The sequence below is a fragment of the Moschus berezovskii genome, chromosome 9 (genome assembly GCF_049115385.1).
Source record: "Moschus berezovskii isolate FMDL1 chromosome 9, NW_MosBer_1.0, whole genome shotgun sequence".
In the NCBI taxonomy this organism is placed as follows: Eukaryota; Metazoa; Chordata; class Mammalia; order Artiodactyla; family Moschidae; genus Moschus; species Moschus berezovskii.
Genome location: NC_142468.1, coordinates 9,514,035 through 9,532,400, shown reverse-complemented (window position 1 = coordinate 9,532,400; position 18,366 = coordinate 9,514,035).

Here is an 18,366-nt window from a genome sequence, read left to right as displayed (position 1 = left end):
ACAGCCAAAGACAACTGAGAAAGAGTAGACAAGAGAGCTCTCTGCCCTTCCCCTTTCTGCCTAAAAGGTGACATAAATTTCCTTTTGGTGGGGTGATTATAAATTTTCCCTTACACATGGAAGAGGAGAAAGATTCTTAATCATTGGAGAGGCTGAAGACTTATCAATGGAGTCAGCACCAATAATCTCTGGGTAACATACTTTATTAAATAACCCTAACCTACCATTGGAGGGACTGATGCTAAAGCTGAAACTCCAATACTTTGGCCACCTCATGAGACGAGTTGACTCACTGGAAAAGACTCTGATGCTGGGAAAGGTTGGGGGCGGGAGGAGAAGGGGACGACGGAGAATGAGATGGCTGGATGGCATCACCGACTCTGTGGACATGAGTTTGAGTGTACTCCGGGAGTTGGTGATGGACAGGGAGGCCTGGCGTGCTGTGATTCATGGGGTCGTGGAGAGTCGGACACGACTGAGCGACTGAACTGAACTGAACTGAACTGAACCTACCATATCCAACCAGTCCATTCTAGAGGAGATCAATCCTGGGTGTTCATTGGAAGGACTGATGCTGAAGTTGAAACTGCAATACTTTGGCCACCTCATGCGATGAGTTGACTCATTGGAAAAGACTCTGATGTTGGGAAAGGTTGGGGGCGGGAGAAGGGGACGACAGAGAATGAGATGGCTGGATGGCATCACCGACTCGATGGACATGAGTTTGAGTGTACTCCGGGAGTTGGTGATGGACAGGGAGGCCTGGCGTGCTGTCATTCATGGGGTCGCAGAGAGTCGGACATGACTGAGCGACTGAACTGAACTGAACTGAACCTACCATATATTCCCTCGTCACTTTTTTCATAATTTGTCTCTTCTAGAAGGTCAAATTTTCCTATTCCTTTGTGTCTTTGCTTCTTCAGTCTATTGCTCTTTGTTGAAATAATGTGTAAGTCTCTGATTCTAACTACTTAGTCTTCTCTTCTGTGTACCCTATATGCATAAAAATTCATAAATTTGTGTGCTTTTTCTTCTGTTAATCTATTGTTTGTTAGTTTAATGCACAATTCCCAGACACAGAACTTAAGAGGGTAGAGGAACAGTTTTTCCCTCCTATACAGCCAGGGAACACTTCCAAGAACAGTGTAGGTTGCCATTTCATTCTCTAGGAAACCTTCTCAACCCAGGGATCAAACCCAGATCTCCTGCATAGCAGGCAGACTCTTTACCATCTGAGCCACCAGGGAAGCCCTGACTAACACTCTCAGACACATAACTTAAGACAGTAGAGGAACAGTTTTCCTCTCATACAGCCAGTGAATATTTTCAAGAAATAGTAAGTAAAAAGTATCTGAATCAAGAGCTACCTTGATATGTTTAAAAGGGAAAAAAAATGCAATAATGGAGGGAAAGGTCCAATAAAGGTCCATATATTCAAAGCTATGGCTTTTCCAGTAATCATGTATGGATGTGAGAGTTAAACTATATAAAAAGCTGAGTGCCAAAGAATTGATGCTTTTGAACTGTGGTGTAGGAGAAGACTCTTGAGTATCCCTTGGACTACAAGGAGATCCAACCAGTCCATCCTAAAGGAAATCAGTCCTGAATATTCATTGGAAGGACTGATGCTGAAGCTGAAACTCCAATACTTTGGCCACCTGATGGGAAGAAGTGAATCACTGAAAAAACCCTGGTTCTGGGACAGATCGAAGGCAGGAGGAGAAGGGGACACAGAGGATGAGATGGTTGGATGGCATCACCGACTTGATGGACATGAGATTGAGCAAGCTCCAGGATTTGGTGATGGACAGGGAAGCCGGATGTGCTATAGTCTGTGGGTTCAGACAGGACTGAGTGACTGAACTGAACTAAATGGGGAAGGGTTTGAAATATAGGAATGGGCCAGATGATGACTTTATCAATCCATAGAAAGACCCTTTTGTATGTATACACGTATGTATGTATTTATCTAAGAGTGAGAAGAAACTACTGGGGATGCTAAATAGAAGAATAACAAATTTTACTTTTGCTCACATTACACTGGTTATTCTGAGAGTGGTTGATAGGAGATGAAGGATGGGAAGAGGTGAAGCCATTTGGGAAAATGACCACCGTGTCAGAAGAGGTTTCTCAGTCTCTTCAAAATACCTTATGAAAACAGAAACACTAGATAACAGAACAGAAAAATGTAGTAATGATAGTACTGGTGGTAAAGAACCTTCCTGCCAATGCGGAAGACACAGGTTCAATCCCTGGGTTGGGAAGATCTCCTGGAAAAGAGCATGGCAACCCACTGCAGTCAGTATTCTTGCCTGGAGAATTCTATGGATAGAGGAACCAGGTGGGCTATATAGTTCACAGGGTAACATAGAGTCAAACCTGACTAAAGCGACTTAGCACACGTGCAAAACACAATCAGATGGGAAGGTACCCCCCCCCACACACACACACACCACAAAGTGCCTCCAAATATGAGGGGAGTAAAGACAGTCTATGTGCAGACTGGAGGCATGTGCTTATGGAAGAGAGGGAAGGAAAGCAGTGAGGTATGTTGGTCGTAGAACAGGAGCTTTGAAAGATGGGCTTTCCACGCTTGGATGAGTGAAAGCCTGCCGTAAGGAAGGCTGAAGAGGCTAGAATAGTCTAGTCTCTCTTGATTGATTTGCTGGGTTTCCTCCTAGGACTGAGGAGGTTTCTTCTACACTGAGGACACAGCTCTCGGAGTGGAACTGATCTCAAGCAGAATAAGAACAACAGAGATGAAGGCAGAAGATGCTTTAGACCAAAGTCGACACCCTATTCGACAGTCAACTCATTTTTCAACACTATACTCTTAACCCTGGAGAAGGGAACAGCAACCCACTCTAGTATTCTTGCCTGGAGAATCCCATGGACAGAGGAGAGCCTGGTGGGCTGCAGTCCATGGGGTCGCAAAGAGTCGGACATAACTGAGCGATTTTCACTCATACACGTAAAGCCAAACAGGAAGTCTTGTGATGCTTGAAAAACTTTTATGATTCTTGCCTCTTTGTTAAAAGTTCTGAAAAACTAATTTCAAATAAAAAATGCTCACAGTGATAAAACCTCATTGTTGCTTAAAGGGTAAGTGATTATGGAGAAAATGTAGGTGGTAATGATGATATATGTGAGTTTAAAAATATAGTGGTTAAAGGAATCTACAGACTAAATGCTTCTTTAGATAAATCCCATTTAATACATTAAGAAAAACTGGATTTCTTGATTTATTCACTTAAGCTCCTAGGAAGCTGTGACTAGGAGAAGCCGCCTTACTGAGGTGAGTACTTTGTAACCACTGCATATATTGGCAGACTGTTTTATTTAACTATAAATACTGTTTTTAGAGAAGTCTGGAGGCTTACACAGCATTTGCATTCACCTTTTCATTCAATTACAGCAATTTCTTAGCTAATGAAGTACTCATCATTGGAATCTTCGCAGTGTGAGCTAAGGAAAGCAATGTTTGACTGCTTTAATGTTCATTGTCTTAGACTTGAACTTTTGTCAAAGCTGAAGTGTTAAGATTTAGATATGGATCCCTAAACTAAATGATCATCATTTGAATTTCTTCTCAGATGATTTTTGTCCCATTTGACCTAACATGCACTGGCCAGCTGTGGTCTTCTTTTACATGCAGACTAACCTTTTTATACAAATTTTTGTTCAGTGGCTCAGTCATGTCCAACTCTTTGTGACCCCATGGACTGCAGCATACCACGTTTCCCTGTCCATCACCAATTCCCGGAGTTGTTCAAACTCAAGTCCATTGAGTCAGTGATGCCATCTAACCATCTGGTTCTCTGTTGTCCCCTTCTTCTCCCATCTTCAATTTTTCCCAGCATCAGGGTCTTTTCCAGTGAGTCAGTTCTTCACATCAGGAGACCAAAGTATTGGAGCTTCAGCTTAGCCTCAGTCCTTCAAATAAATATTTAGGACTGATTTTCTTTAGGATAGACTGGTTTGATCTCCTTGCTGTAAATTTTTGTTACAAAGCCCATAACCTGGGCTACCATACAGAAAGTAATTCCTAAGCTATTGAGGAAAAAAGTGGAATGGGCAAATTCAAGAGAGAAAATAATTAGGAAGATATTTAAAGAAATGTTAGATGCTCCCAATAACACTTTCTCTGTGAGTTTTCTGGGCTTCCATGATGGCTTCCATGATAAAGATTTTGCCTGCAATGCAAAACTGAACTTAGGGAGACCTGAGTTCAATCCCTGGATGGGGACGATCCCCTGGAGAAGGAAATGGCAACCAATCCAGTATTGTTGCCTGGAGAATTCCATGAACAGCGGAGACTGGAGGGCTCCAGTCTGTGATGTCACAAAGTTTTCTACTTATGTAGACAAATAACTGGTGCCATTTCTGCATCCCACATGGAAGCTCCCAGGTGTCTTCATCGGAGCCCCCACTATGGCTGCCAAGGGACAAAGGGAGCTGTCTGCCCAGGGAAGCCAGCAGCTGTAAGGTCTGGGTACCAATGCCTAGGAGGCTGCTCCCTCTGCTGGAAGGCACAGTTGTCATTTCCATCCTAGGGACAAACCTTCCTCAAACTCTAGTAGCACCTGTTAGGCTGGGCTCTGACTCACCAGGCATTCTCATCCCATAGACAGTAGTCCCTGCTACTTTTCCTCCCGCTACTATTATCTTTCTTCATCTCATTCCCTATCCTGGCACCTTTTCTGAAGATTCACTGCAAACAGAAAATTCCTGAGTTTTAAATAGTCCATCCATTTGTCATATCATGGAGAACACCATGTTTCCTGCCTTTTGAGTCAAGAAACATGCTCATTCCAGATGTGAAATCTGGTCAATATGGATGAAAGGGGAAGTCTGTTAATACAATGTTCTGCTGACCATAGGTGGGAATACAAAGAACATGTTATTAAGTTAATATTACCAAAGACTAAGTTTGTAATCATGCCAGAGACATATAAGTGAATAACGATTTTATTCTGTCCTCAGAAAGCTCATTTTGTGGGGGAGAAATCATATCAGTAGACAATAATACAATAAAAGGAAAGTACTTCAACCAAGATAATAGTTTTCTCTGGAAACGGGCTGGAAGGGAGAGTAGATCTGCTTGCTGGAGGTGAGGAAAGCTTCAGTAAGGACTCCTCTTTTGAGCCACGTCCAGCTATAAATGTGAAGGAAGGAAGAAGGGGGCCGGCTATCCTGGGCGTGAGCAAAGACAGCAGATGGGGCTTCAGTTTGAAGTGTGATCGAGCTTCTACTGTTCCTTGTGCATATTTCAGGTCTTTACTACAGTGCCCAAACTGCTGTATTTTTCTCTTTAATCCGTTGTTAAATTTTCCCATTTCAACTAGCCAAAGCCAGCAAGTGCACTGCTCGATGCCCCTGACGTAACATTTTCTGGAGACAGCTTGAGCGTAAAAGGCAACAGGGTCCTCTCTGCTTCTCTGTATTGCCCCAACCGAAGCTTTCCAGGAATATAACCAGATGGAGACAAGAAAGGCTACCCTCACTTAAGTTTCTTTCAGCCCGAGGTTCCACCCATTGTGAATTATTCTAAGGCATCAATAGGCACCATGTTTCTTTTCCCCAAGATTTTGCACTCTCTCTGCCCCTGCTGTGACCATTTTCCCATCACCATTTAGCTTAGTTTATTTCTGCTGATTAGCAGAAATTCAAAATGTCATTTTGGAGTTCATTCCTCTAGTTAGCCTTCCCTGAATTTTCAAACCTAGCAGACCATTGCATATTAGGTGTCTCTGCTTGTACATCCGTTAAACCTCATATTTCTCCTATAAAATAACTCTGCATTATAATTTCTTGTTCAGTTGTCTCCACTCGGCACCTGACGGCACATTCCTTCAGAGTCAAGACTGTCCTCTTTATCATTAAATCCCCAGCATCTACCTTAAAGCCCATGTACAATCACTCTCCACTAAATATGTGTTAAATAAATTAATGGAATTGTGTAAAATAATACTGGGCTTCCCTGGTGGCTAAGTGGTAAAGAATCTGCCTGCCAGGGCAGGAGATGCAGGAGAGGTGGGTTGCGATCTCTGGGTTGAGAAGATACTCTCGAGAAGGAATTCTTCTCCAGCATTCTCTCCTGGGAAATCCCATGGACAGAGGAGCCTGGAGGGCTACAGTCCATGGAGTCACAAAAAATGTTAGATACAACCTAGTGAATAAACAATAACAACAAAATAATATTACCAATAATATCTTTGATTTATTAATCATTTGTTATTTCCAGATACTTTAATATATATTACCTCAATTTAACTTCAATATAATAATTTCTGAGAGCTATTATTATCCATATTTTTGAGACAAATAACAGACTTGGAGAGGGAAATTGCCAGAGATTTCACTCCTTAAAATGGGGTCACTTTGGAGCCTCTAGAAAGGATTTATTTTTCCTTAATATGCTTCAGTTTATAAATCATTTAACCTAGTAACACTGCACTGCTGTGTTCTGTTAGAGCTCTATCAAATCCATCTTTTTTTCCCCTGGAAACAGAAAAGTGCCTTTGCCAAGAGTCAATAAACAGGTATCTCAAGTGGCTCCACCTGGAAAGGTAGACATCAGAAGCTTTGAGAAACATTTAACCTTGACATTCTTCTATCCTAATTGACAAGTCTGGTGCTGGTAACTTGCTGAGGTAAGAGGGATTTTCCATGTATAATATGCAGGTCATTGGTTTTCAGTTGGGCCCGTTATAATCTATTGGAGTCCTGACAGTTCTAGGTGATATAAAGAAGAAAGATTGGTTTTATTAGGCGATTTCCCATCTTCGGCAGTGCTACTTTAATAGATAATAATGGTTAACAACTTGATGACATTTCCCTGATTTTATTTTAGCATTTGGAAGGTGATGAATTCTAGGATTAACTAATGTTAGAATGAGCTCATCGCTCAGAACAGTGAGCCTGGGAGTTGCAAAAAAGTCCATTTTTCCTAAACTTTAGCCTCATGGCTTTAGCTTTGTTCGTCTCCAAGTACAACCTGACATTTGTGTCCTATTGGTTGAGAGCTCTTGGAAGTAATTGAGTACACTTGAATACCCATCCAAATATTCTAATTTAATATAGTTCAACAGAAACAGAAGGCTGAAGTGGTTTGCCAAGTTTGGAAAGAAAGTTTTTGATGCCAGTTCATACTTAGAGCCAGGCTTCTATATAAGCAGCTTGGTGACCTCCTTTACTGGTTAAATTTCAGGGGCATACATAAGTCACCTTGTCCCTCAGTAGCTCCTCTAGTTTATTTCCAAATCCCAGAACTGAAAGATGGGAAGAAAGTTCCATGTTATGATTAGAGATGAGACTGCAAACAGGCACAGAAATACTCACACCTTGGCTTGTGTTTAGGATTCGATGTATGTACTAGATCTTCCTCTTCGGTCTTCGATAGGGTGAGAGTGAAGGAACCTCAGAGCCCTGGCCAGCTGAAAGCAGAGAGGGGAGAGCCGGTGCCCTGAGGATAGGAGGGCTATTTCATACTTTTTCAGAGAGCTCCCCCGTCTACTCCCGTTTATCTCTGTTCTTCTTCCCTTCCTTTGATCACGGAATCACCTCTCCCCAGACTCGTTCTGCAGCTTTTATATTAGGGCTTGTCCTTCATTTATAAGGGCTGATAAGGTAGGAAGAGGGCTTCCCTGGCAGCTCAGGTGGTAAAGCATCCGTCTGCAATGCAGGAGACCCTGGTTTGATTCCTGGATTGGGAAGATCCCCTGCAGGACGGATGGGCTACCCACTCCAGTATTCTTGGGCTTCCCTGGTGGCTCAACTGGTAAAGAATCTGCCTGCAATGAGAGACCTGAGTTCGATCCCTGGGTTGGGAAGATCCCCTGGAGGAGGGCATGCCAATCCACCCCAGTATTCCTGCCTGGAGAATCCCCATGGACAGAGGTGCCTCGCAGGCTACAGTCCATGGGGTCACAAAAGAGTCGGACACAACAGAGTGACTAAGCCCAGTACAGCAAGGTTGGAAGAATTCTAATAACCCCTAGTGACCTTTTCCTTTGAGTATAGTTGAAACTTGTGACTATGATGACATATTATCATATTATCTGTGATTGTTCTATGATTATATTGCCACAGGTGGTGCAGTGGTAAAGAATCCACCTGCCAATGCAGGAGAGAAGCAAGAGACCTGGGTTTGATCCCTGGGTCAGGAAGATCCCTGAAGGGAGAAATGGCAACCCACTCCGGTATTCTTGCCTGGAGAATTCCATGGACAGAGGACCCTGGTGGGCTGTAACTGAGGGAGCTGCAGAGTTGGGCACGACTGGGCACTCACACACATATATTACCACGTAGAGTACATCCTTGAACCTAAATTAATCGTGCAGATGCTTCGAAGCAGACTTTTCTCCAACTTGTGGCAGACAGAGGGAGAAATCAGAGATTCAAGTAAGAGAGACACAATGCATTGCTGTGGTTTTGAAGGTGATGAGGGCACATGATAAGGAATACTGGTGGCCTTTGGAAGCAGAGCGTGGCTTAAGGTGTTCTGCCAGAAAGGAAATGGGAGTCTCATTCCTGTAACCACAAGCAACTAGATTCTTTGGACAGCTGAACAAACCTGTCAGAGGATTCTTCCCCAATCCTACAGCTAAGAGCCCAGTCCAGTCAACACTTTGATTTCAGCCTGTGAGACTCTAATCAGAGAACCCATTTGAAGTTACCTGGACTCCTGACCCACAGAACTCTGAGGTAACAAATGGATATCATTTTAAGCTGCCAAGACTGTGGTAGTGGATTACACAACAAGAGAACACTAACATAAATGACAATTTCTTCCTCATCTATGGAAATATTTTCCAATTTGCACTGCAATTCACAAATACAAATTTTCAGCTGTTAAAAGACATTATTGTCTATAATTTTGTTGTTAATGAAGTTTTACTGTGTTCTGTTCAGTTTTGATTACAAATTCTCTGTACAGGTCAAGCGCCTGCCTACAATGTGGGAGACCCGGGTTCAATCCTTAGGTTGGGAAGATCCCCTGGAGAAGGAAATGGCAACCCACTCTGGTATTCTAGACTGGAAAATCCCATGGATGGAGGAGCCTGGTAGACTACAGTCCATGGGGTCACAAAGAGTCGGACACGACTGAGCGACTTCACTTTCTTTTTTCTTCTCTGTACTTAATTTTTTTTCCCCCTCAAAGACCACTGCCGTATATACCTTTGTACCAATAGAGATGGCAAGCATTGAAGAGTATGGTGATATTGAAATTATTATGTGTGTTTCATTATAACCATTATTATCACTTGGAGGTTCTAGGTTTTTTTTTCAACTATAAAGTAGGTATGGGATCTTAAGAATTGAGGGGTTTTCTTGATGCTCAGTCTGGGTGAAAAAGAGAACTACTCCACAATAGCATATTGATATTTTTGTGAAGAATTAAGTGGGAGGGGACTTTTAAACCTCAATTAATTTTTGTCATCTATATCATCTTCTGGTAAACAGCAAGTTATCGAACTGTATTTTTCAGAGATGAAAATGAATCTGGGAAGGTAAAATAACCTGTACAAAACTGTCCCATTGTTATGCAGTGGAATCGATTTTAAGGGTCAGAGCTCCTTCGGTATTATGCTTATCTATCTCCGGTCTTTCTCAGGTCTCCCAGATTATAAGCTCAGTGTATCACAGTCTCAATTCTTCTGGGGCAAAGAGGATTCCCCAGAATTGAATGCATCTAAGAATTGCTTATAAAAGCTGTTGGTGTCAGCTTTACTCGTTATCTTTCCAAAGTCAGTGAGTTCTGGATTATTTCGAAAAGATCCTGTCTGTGCCTTTGGAAGCAGAGAAATCACACCCATCACCCACTCACCCCCCACCTTGAAGAGTCACCAAAAACTCCTAACACACATGCGTCTGGGTGAAAAACACAGTTAAAGACCACAGGATAAATCAGTAATGTTATGTTTCTAATAATAGGAAAAAAATGTGTAGAAAAAGTTTAAGATAAGAGTTAATAAAATCACTGACTGATGATCAAATTATAATAAGGTGTTTCCTTGCATCTTCCTAGCCAAGGAATTAAAAGTTAAGAATATGTGTTATAGTACTCGAACCTCACTGTAAACCAGGATCACTTGGAGGGCTTGTTAAACTACAGCTTATGAGGCCACGCACCCAGAGCTCCTGGTTCAATAGACTTGGGGCAAGGCCAAGCATTTGTAGTTGTAACCATCTCTGAGGTGGTGCTGTGCGATCTGGGAATCACACTTTGAGAAATACTGGGATGCTGAAACTGCTCAGCTATTTCCTTAGCACCAGTGTGACTGCCGTAAAATTTAGAGCCTTTCAGAGCAACATGAGAAGTAAGGTTGTAAATAAAAACATCTCTAGGAAGAGGGCAATGGTTTATTTATTTTCCAAAAATTTGCTGAGAATTTTATGTGGCTAACCGCTCTTTCTGCCATCATGGATAAAAATAAATCATTTCCCAATCAGAGAAAGAGGAACACGATAAAATATGTTTCAACTCTCAGTATAGATGTGGAACACACTGTATATTGCTACCCAAAATATCCAGAAAAGAATGGCTCATGAGTTGATTAAGTGGCAAAAAAGCAGCCTCTGCCTAGAGAAATACGTTTAGATGGTATGCTAAGCAAAATTCATTATTTTATCTGACATTTATACACATATGTGTGCACGCAACCTTAAAGTTAAATGTGACTAACCTTTGATTACTCTAGATTTTATCTCTGCTTACTCACTCAGGCACATGGCTCAAAGGTCCCTTTAGTCCTTGTTTCATTGTCAAGTTTTCTCTATTATAAAAAAAATCGAAGTATTTGATTACTTCCAACAGTGGAGCTGCATACTCTAATCCTCCAATCTGAGAAAAGAATCCTTTCTTTTGGCTAAATTTTCCTCTGCAGTGGTGACTCATGTCTCTCTTCTGCGCTACAGCAACTTCTTAAAAATCTATACCTATTTGCCAACTTCCCTTTTGAACTTTTGCTAGATTGAAAGCCACCACTCCACCTAAATTGTTCTTATCAATGACTTCTACCGTATTATATCAGCTCATAGCCACGAGTACTCGTCACAGTACATCACTTTCTTCTGTAATCTACTCCGAATGTAGATCTACCTTGAAACACTTTCTTTCCTTGGCTCCTGGGCCATCATAATATCCTAACTACAATAATCTCATACCTCACTGATTACTTCCCTTAAGTTTCTTTACTAATTCTACTTCATCTTTATGCCTTTAAAAATATGAACTATATATTTTGGGAAAAGTTAGAAAATTTTCATACATAAATTATGTTTATAGTTGCATGAATTTTTGCAAATGTATATACCGTGTGTCCTTCACTTTGGGAATGTCCTGTACACTACTGAAGTAACTGTTCTCCTGACTTCTATAAATAGTTTTGCCTGTTTTTGACCTTCTCATAAATAGAAAATATAGTTTGTAATTGGACCACTTTTGCTTGGCATATGCTTCTGAGCTCTATCTTTAGGTTTACCCATATTGGGGCGTGTAAGAGTAGCTCATTCTCATTGTTTAGCATTACATTGTATGCTATTTCTTCTTTGTATGTGGATGGACATTTGAGTTGTTTCTGGTATATGGCTCTGATGAATGTAGCAACTCTGAGCATTCTTGGGGAAACCTTTGCAGGGGCATCTGTTTTTATTTCCATTGGCTAAATATGTAGGAATGGGTTTGTTGGATTGTTGAGTAACTATATATTTAAATTTATATGAAGTTGACAGTTTTCCAAAATTGAAGTAACATTTAGACTCCTATGAAAGTGAAAGGAAGTAAAAGTTGCTCAGTTATGCCTGACTCTTTGAGACTCCATGGGCTATACAGTCATGGAATTCTCTAGGCCAAAATACTGGAGAGGGTAGCCGTTCCCTTCTCCAGGGGATCTTCCCAACCCAGGGATTGAACCCAGGTCTCCCATATCACAGGAATATTCTCTACCAGTTAAGTCACGAGGAAAGCCCAAGATCCCCATGTGCAAGTACAAAGGTTAACATTTCTTATTCGAATTAATTTTTACTTACTGAAGTATAGGTATTTTGGTAAAGAATCTGCCTGCAGTGCAGGAGACCCCGGTTCGATTCCTGGGTGGGGAATATCCTCTGGAGAAGGGAGAGGCTACCCACTCCAGTATTCGTGGTCTTCCCTTGTGGCTCTGCTGGTAAAGAATCCATCATCAATGCGGGAGACCTGGGTTTGATCCCTGGCTTTGGAAGATCCTTTAGAGAAGGGAAAGGCTACCCACTCCGGTATTCTGGCCTGGAGAATTCCATGGGCTCTATAGCCCATGGGGTCGCAAAGAGTCGGACACGACTGAGCGGCTTTCACTTCCACTCTCACAGGTATTTTACAATGTTGTCTTCTGCTGTGTAGCAAAATGAATCAGTGATCGTTCATTCGTTCCGTCGCTCAGTCGAGTCCGACTCTTCGCGACCCCGTAGACTGTAGCCTACCAGGCTTCTCCGTCCATGGGATTCTCCAGGCAAGAATACTGGAGTGGGTTACCGTTTCCTTTACGTATACATATATCCATTTTTTTTTTTTTTTTAAGATTTTCTTCCAATTTGCATCGCCACAGAGCATATGAGTAAAGTTCCCTGTTCTCAAGAGTTGGTCTTGTTAGTTATCTATTTTATATTATTACATAGACGGAGAATGAGATGGCTGGATGGCATCACCGACTCTGTGGACATGAGTTTGAGTGTACTCCGGGAGTTGGTGATGGACAGGGAGGCCTGGCGTGCTGTGATTCGTGGGGTCGCGGAGAGTCGGACACGACTGAGCGACTGAACTGAACTGAACTGAACTGAGTGTATCTACATCAGTCTCAATCTCCCAATTCCTCCCTCCTTCCCCTCCCCACCTTGGTAACTGTAAATTTGTTCTCCACATCTGTGACTCTGCTTCTGCTTTGCAAATAAGTTCATCTTTACCATTTTTCTAGATTCCACATACAAGCAGTATTATACATTATTTCTTTCTGACTTACTTCACTCTTTATGACAATCTCTAGGTCCATCCATGTCCCTGCACATGGTTCTATTTTGTTCCCTTTTTAATGGCTGGGTAATAGTCTGCTGTATATATGTATCACATCTTCTTTATCCATTCATCTGTTGATGGACATTTACCTTGCTTCCATGTCCTAATTAGTGAAAATATTTGCAGTGAACATTGGAGTGCACATATATTTTTCAAACTTGGGTTTCTCAGGATTAATACTCAGGAATAGGATTGCTAGATGATTTGGAAACTTTATTTTTAGTTTTTTAAGGAAGCTCCATACTCTTCTGAATAGTGGAGTACCAATTTACATTCCCACCAACAGTATAGTAGAGTTCCCTTTTCTCCACAACCTCCTAGCATTTATTTGTAGATTTTTTGATGATGGCCATTATGACCAGTGTGAGGTGATATCTCATTGTAGTTTTGATTTGCATTTCTCTATTAATTCGTGACACTGAGGATCTTTTCGTATATTTGGTCAACTTTATGTCTTTGGAGAAATGTCTTGCCTTCTTTGTCATAGATCAGGTGGCAGGAGGAGAAATGGTCAAGAGAGGACAATATGGTTGGTGGCATCACCAGCTCAAATCACAAGAGTTTGAGCAAACTCCAGGAGATGGTGAAGGACAGGGAAAGCTTTCATGCCTCAGTCCATGGGGTCACCAAGAGTCGGACACAACTGAGCGACTAGGCCCAGCACAGCACAGCACAAGCTATTTATATTTAATGTAATTACTAATTGGTTAGTTTTTTAAGGGTACCATCTTGCTACTTGTTTATATGTCCCATCTGTTTATTCCTTTGTTTCTCCTTTTCTGTATATGTTTGAATTAATTGAGTAGTTTTTAGTATTCAGCTTTGTCTCTCTGTTGTTCTTTAGCTACGTCTTTGTTTTATTTTCGTCTTTGTGATTGCTCTAGGGAATAAAATAGGCATCCTTGACTCATCTTGGTTTACTTTTAAACAATAAAACTTTAGAAATGAGAACAGAGCCTTCAGTTCAGTTCAGTTCAGTTCAGTCGCTCAGTCGTGTCCGACTCTCCGCGACCCCATGAATCACAGCACGCCAGGCCTCCCTGTCCATCACCAACTCCCGGAGTACACTCAAACTCATGTCCACAGAGTCGGTGATGCCATCCAGCCATCTCATTCTCCGTCGTCCCCTTCTCCTCCCTCCCCCAACCTTTCCCAGCATCAGAGTCTTTTCCAGTGAGTCAACTCGTCGCATGAGGTGGCCAAAGTATTGCAGTTTCAGCTTCAGCATCAGTCCTTCCAATGAACACCCAGGATTGATCTCCTTTAGAATGGACTGGTTGGATCTCCTTGCAGTATAAGGGACTCTCAAGAGTCTTCTCCAACACCACAGTTCAAAAGCATCGATTCTTCGGCGATCAGCTTTCTTCACAGTCCAACTCTCACATCCATACCTGACCACGGGAAAAACCATTGCCTTGACTAGACGGACCTTGGTTGGCAAAGTAATGTCTCTGCTTTTTAATATACTATCAAGGTTGGTCATAACTTTCCTTCCAAGGAGCAAGCGTCTTTTAATTTCATGGCTGCAATCAGCATCTGCAGTGATTTTGAAGCCCAAAAAATAAAGTCTGACACTGTTTCCACTGTTTTTCCATCTATTTCCCATGAAGTGATGGGACCAGATGCCATGATCTTTGTTTTCTGAATGTTGAGCTTCAAGCCAAACTTTTCACTCTCCTCTTTCACTTTCATCAAGAGGCTTTTGAGTTCCTCTTCACTTTCTGCCATAAGGGTAGTGTCATCTGCATATCTGAGGTTATTGATATTTCTCCCAGCAATCTTGATTCCAGCTTGTGCTTCTTCCAGCCCAGCGTTCCTCATGATGTACTCTGCATATAAGTTAAATAAGCAGCCTTACAACAGTATAATTCCATTTAACCCTAGTTTTGTCCCTTTCACTATTGTTATTCTACATTTTATTTTTACCTGTATAAATTTTACTTTATAAATATATTTTCACCTATTATATTATTTTCACTTCTAAATGTTGGAAAGGTCTAGGAATGAAACTTTGGGTCTTCTCGCTTTTCAATCTATACACATTTTCTTATTGGTCTGATGCAGACTCGTGGCTTTAAATATGCTGAGGACCCCCGAGTTATATATATATCCCTAAGCTCTCCCACGAATTTCAGACTCATGAATTGAAGGTAATACTTGACATATTAGTTTTGATTTCTAATAGGAGTCCACGTTTCCTCCTAAAAGTATTGTTTTAATCTCTGACATAAATCACAGCAACATCTTTTTCAAACCATCTCCCTAAATAATGGGGAAAAAAAAGTGAAAATAAACAAATGGGGAACTACTTAAACTCAAAAGCTTTTGCACAGCAAAGGAAACAATAAGCAAAACAAAAGGACAACTCAAGATTGGGAGAAAATATTTACAAATGATATGCCTAGTCTCCAAAATTTACAAATAGCTTAAGACAATAGCATCAAAACAAACAGTGCACTCAATAAATGGGCAGAAGACCTGAGTAGACATTTCTCTGAAGAGGATATATGGATGATCAAAAGGCACATGTAAAGATGTTCAACATTGCTAGTTACTAGAAAATGCAAATCAAGACTACAATGAGATATCACCTCACATCAGTCAGTATGGCCATCATCAGAATATTCACAAACAAGAAAATGCTGGAGAGGGTGTGGTGAGAAGGGAACTTTCCTGAACTCTGTTGGTGGGAATGCAAATTGGTACAGCCACTATGGAGAACAGTACGGAGGTTCCTGAAAAAACTGAAAAGAGCTATAATGTGACCCTGGAATTCCAGTCCTGGGCATTTATCCAGAGGAGAAATGGCCTGAAAAGATCCATGCACCCAATGTTCATTGCAGCTCTGTTTACAGTAGTCAAGACATGGAAACAATCTAAATTTCCGTTGACAGATGACTGGACAAAGAAAATGTGGTACATATATACAAAGGAATATTGCTCAGTCATTATAAAGAATGAAACAGGGCCATTTGCAGCAACATGGATAGACCTAGACAGTGTCATACTGAATGAAGTCAGACAGAAAAGGAGAAATATCATAGGGCATCCTTTATATGTGGAATCTATAAAGAAGCAATACAAACGACCTTAATTACAAAACAGAAAGAGACTCACACACTTTAGAAAATGAACTCCCTGATGCTGGGGGAAGCAATAGCTAAGGACTTCGGGAGAGTCATGTATACACTGCTACATTTGAAATGGATAAGCAGCAAAAATCTATTGAATAGCACACAGGACTCTGCTCAATGTTATGCACCAGCCTGGATCAGGGTGGTGGTTTGGGGGAGAATGGATATATGTATATGAATGTCAGAGTTCCTTCACTGTTCACCTGGAACTCCTGCAGTGCTGTTAATCAGCGGTACCCCAATACAAAATGTTTTTGGTGTTTAAAAAAAATTAAATTAAAAAAGTATTGTTTTCACAATATTCCCCATTTCATTTAACTGTAACTTTTTGTTACAGCTGCTCAGAACCAAACCCTGCTCTCCTTGATGACCCGTTCCTCTCGTGACTGTATCTGCTCCTTCAAGATATCTGATCTCTTTGATCTTCAGCTCAACTGTTCAACTAGAATCTGCTCTTCATCACTTCTACAACTACTCCTCTGACTCAAGTCACTTCCAGAAACAAAATAGCTGTTGCTTGTGTTGTAATCACCTTGATCATAAGAAAATTAGTTATTCCAAAATGTCCTCATCCTTACTTTGTCTGCCAACACACTTTTCAAGAACTTTCCTTAGACAGTGAAACTTGTGCTATCATCATCCTACAGAACAAACCCTTGTTGCCTCAGGGCTACAACACAAGAGTTTTCCCCCTTCTGGTCACTCACTGGGTTAAACTTGAGTCTCAGGTGTCAGGCTGGGATAGACACATGCTAGATAGGGCTTCTCCTGGCCTCTTGTAAAATGACACTTATATGCATGCTTTGAATTCTCTAGTATCCTCTCATTTTTGCCCCAGTATTGTTCCAAGTCATTTTGTTGACTTCAATGAGTTTCCATCAGCGCTGCTTAGCTCTGTCCTACCATCAACCTGGTATAGTATGCAGGCCCCGATTCTCCCCAGTCTTGAGCTAACTTTTAACATATAACTTTTTTTCCTTCCGTTTTTGTCCTAGAGGCTGAAAGGAACTGGGAATGTCCTTCTCTCCTCTCAAATCTCTATTCACCTTCTAGCTACCTGCAACCACCCTAAACTCTCCAGAATCTCCACACTCCTTGAAATTTTGAACTCCTCAACTAAAAATTTCCACTTAAGCCTGCCCAGCTATAGCTCAACTATTCAGATACTTGGAAAACAATGAAGTATATCCGAGTAATTTTTTCACCTGCCTATTTAGCATCATCTAGATACTCAGCTATTCCCAAGCACCACCCCATCCCTTCCCACCCTGATTCTGTTCCTTAGATGAGATCTAAAAATGAAGATAGACAACTGAGAAATGGAATATTTCCTGCCATATCCGTAAATGAAGGATGTCACGGGCATCAGTGACTGCAGCCCCCCAACAGTTAGCCAATGAACCCTGAGGAAGCTCAGGAAGGAAAAGAGTACCTGCCATCCAGCAGGTATTAAACAGTAGCCACTCAGTGAGCCCTGAGGGAACTCAAGATGTGAAAATATCTGCCCCAGAGAGCTGAGGTGCACATCAGTTCAGTTCAGTTCAGTCGCTCAGTTGTGTCTGACTCTTTGCGACCCCATGAATCACAGCACGCCAGGCCTCCCTGTCCATCACCAACTCCTGGAGTTCACTCAAACTCATGTCCACAGAGTCGGTGATGCCATCCAGCCATTTCATCCTCTGTCATTCCCGTCTCCTCCCACCCCCAATCCCTCCCAGCATCAGACTCTTTTCCAGTGAGTCAACTCATTGCATGACGTGGCCAAAGTATTGGAGTTTCAGCTTTAGCATCAGTCCTTCCAATGAACACCCAGGACTGATCTCCTTTAGAATGGACTGGATGGATCTCCTTGCAGTCCAAGGGACTCTCAAGAGTCTTCTCCAGCACCACAGTTCAAAAGCATCAATTCTTCGGTGCTCAGCTTTCTTCACAGTCCAACTCTCACATTCATACAAGACCACGGGAAAAACCATAGCCTTGACTAGATGGACCTTTGTTGGTAAAGTAACATCTCTGCTTTTCAATATGCTATCTAGGTTGTTCATAACTTTCCTTCAAAGGAGTAAGCATCTTTTAATTTCACAGCTGCAATCAACATCTGCAGTGATTTTGAAGCCCCCAAAATTAAAGTCTGACACTGTTTCCACTGTTTCCCCATCTATTTCCCATGAAGTGATGGGA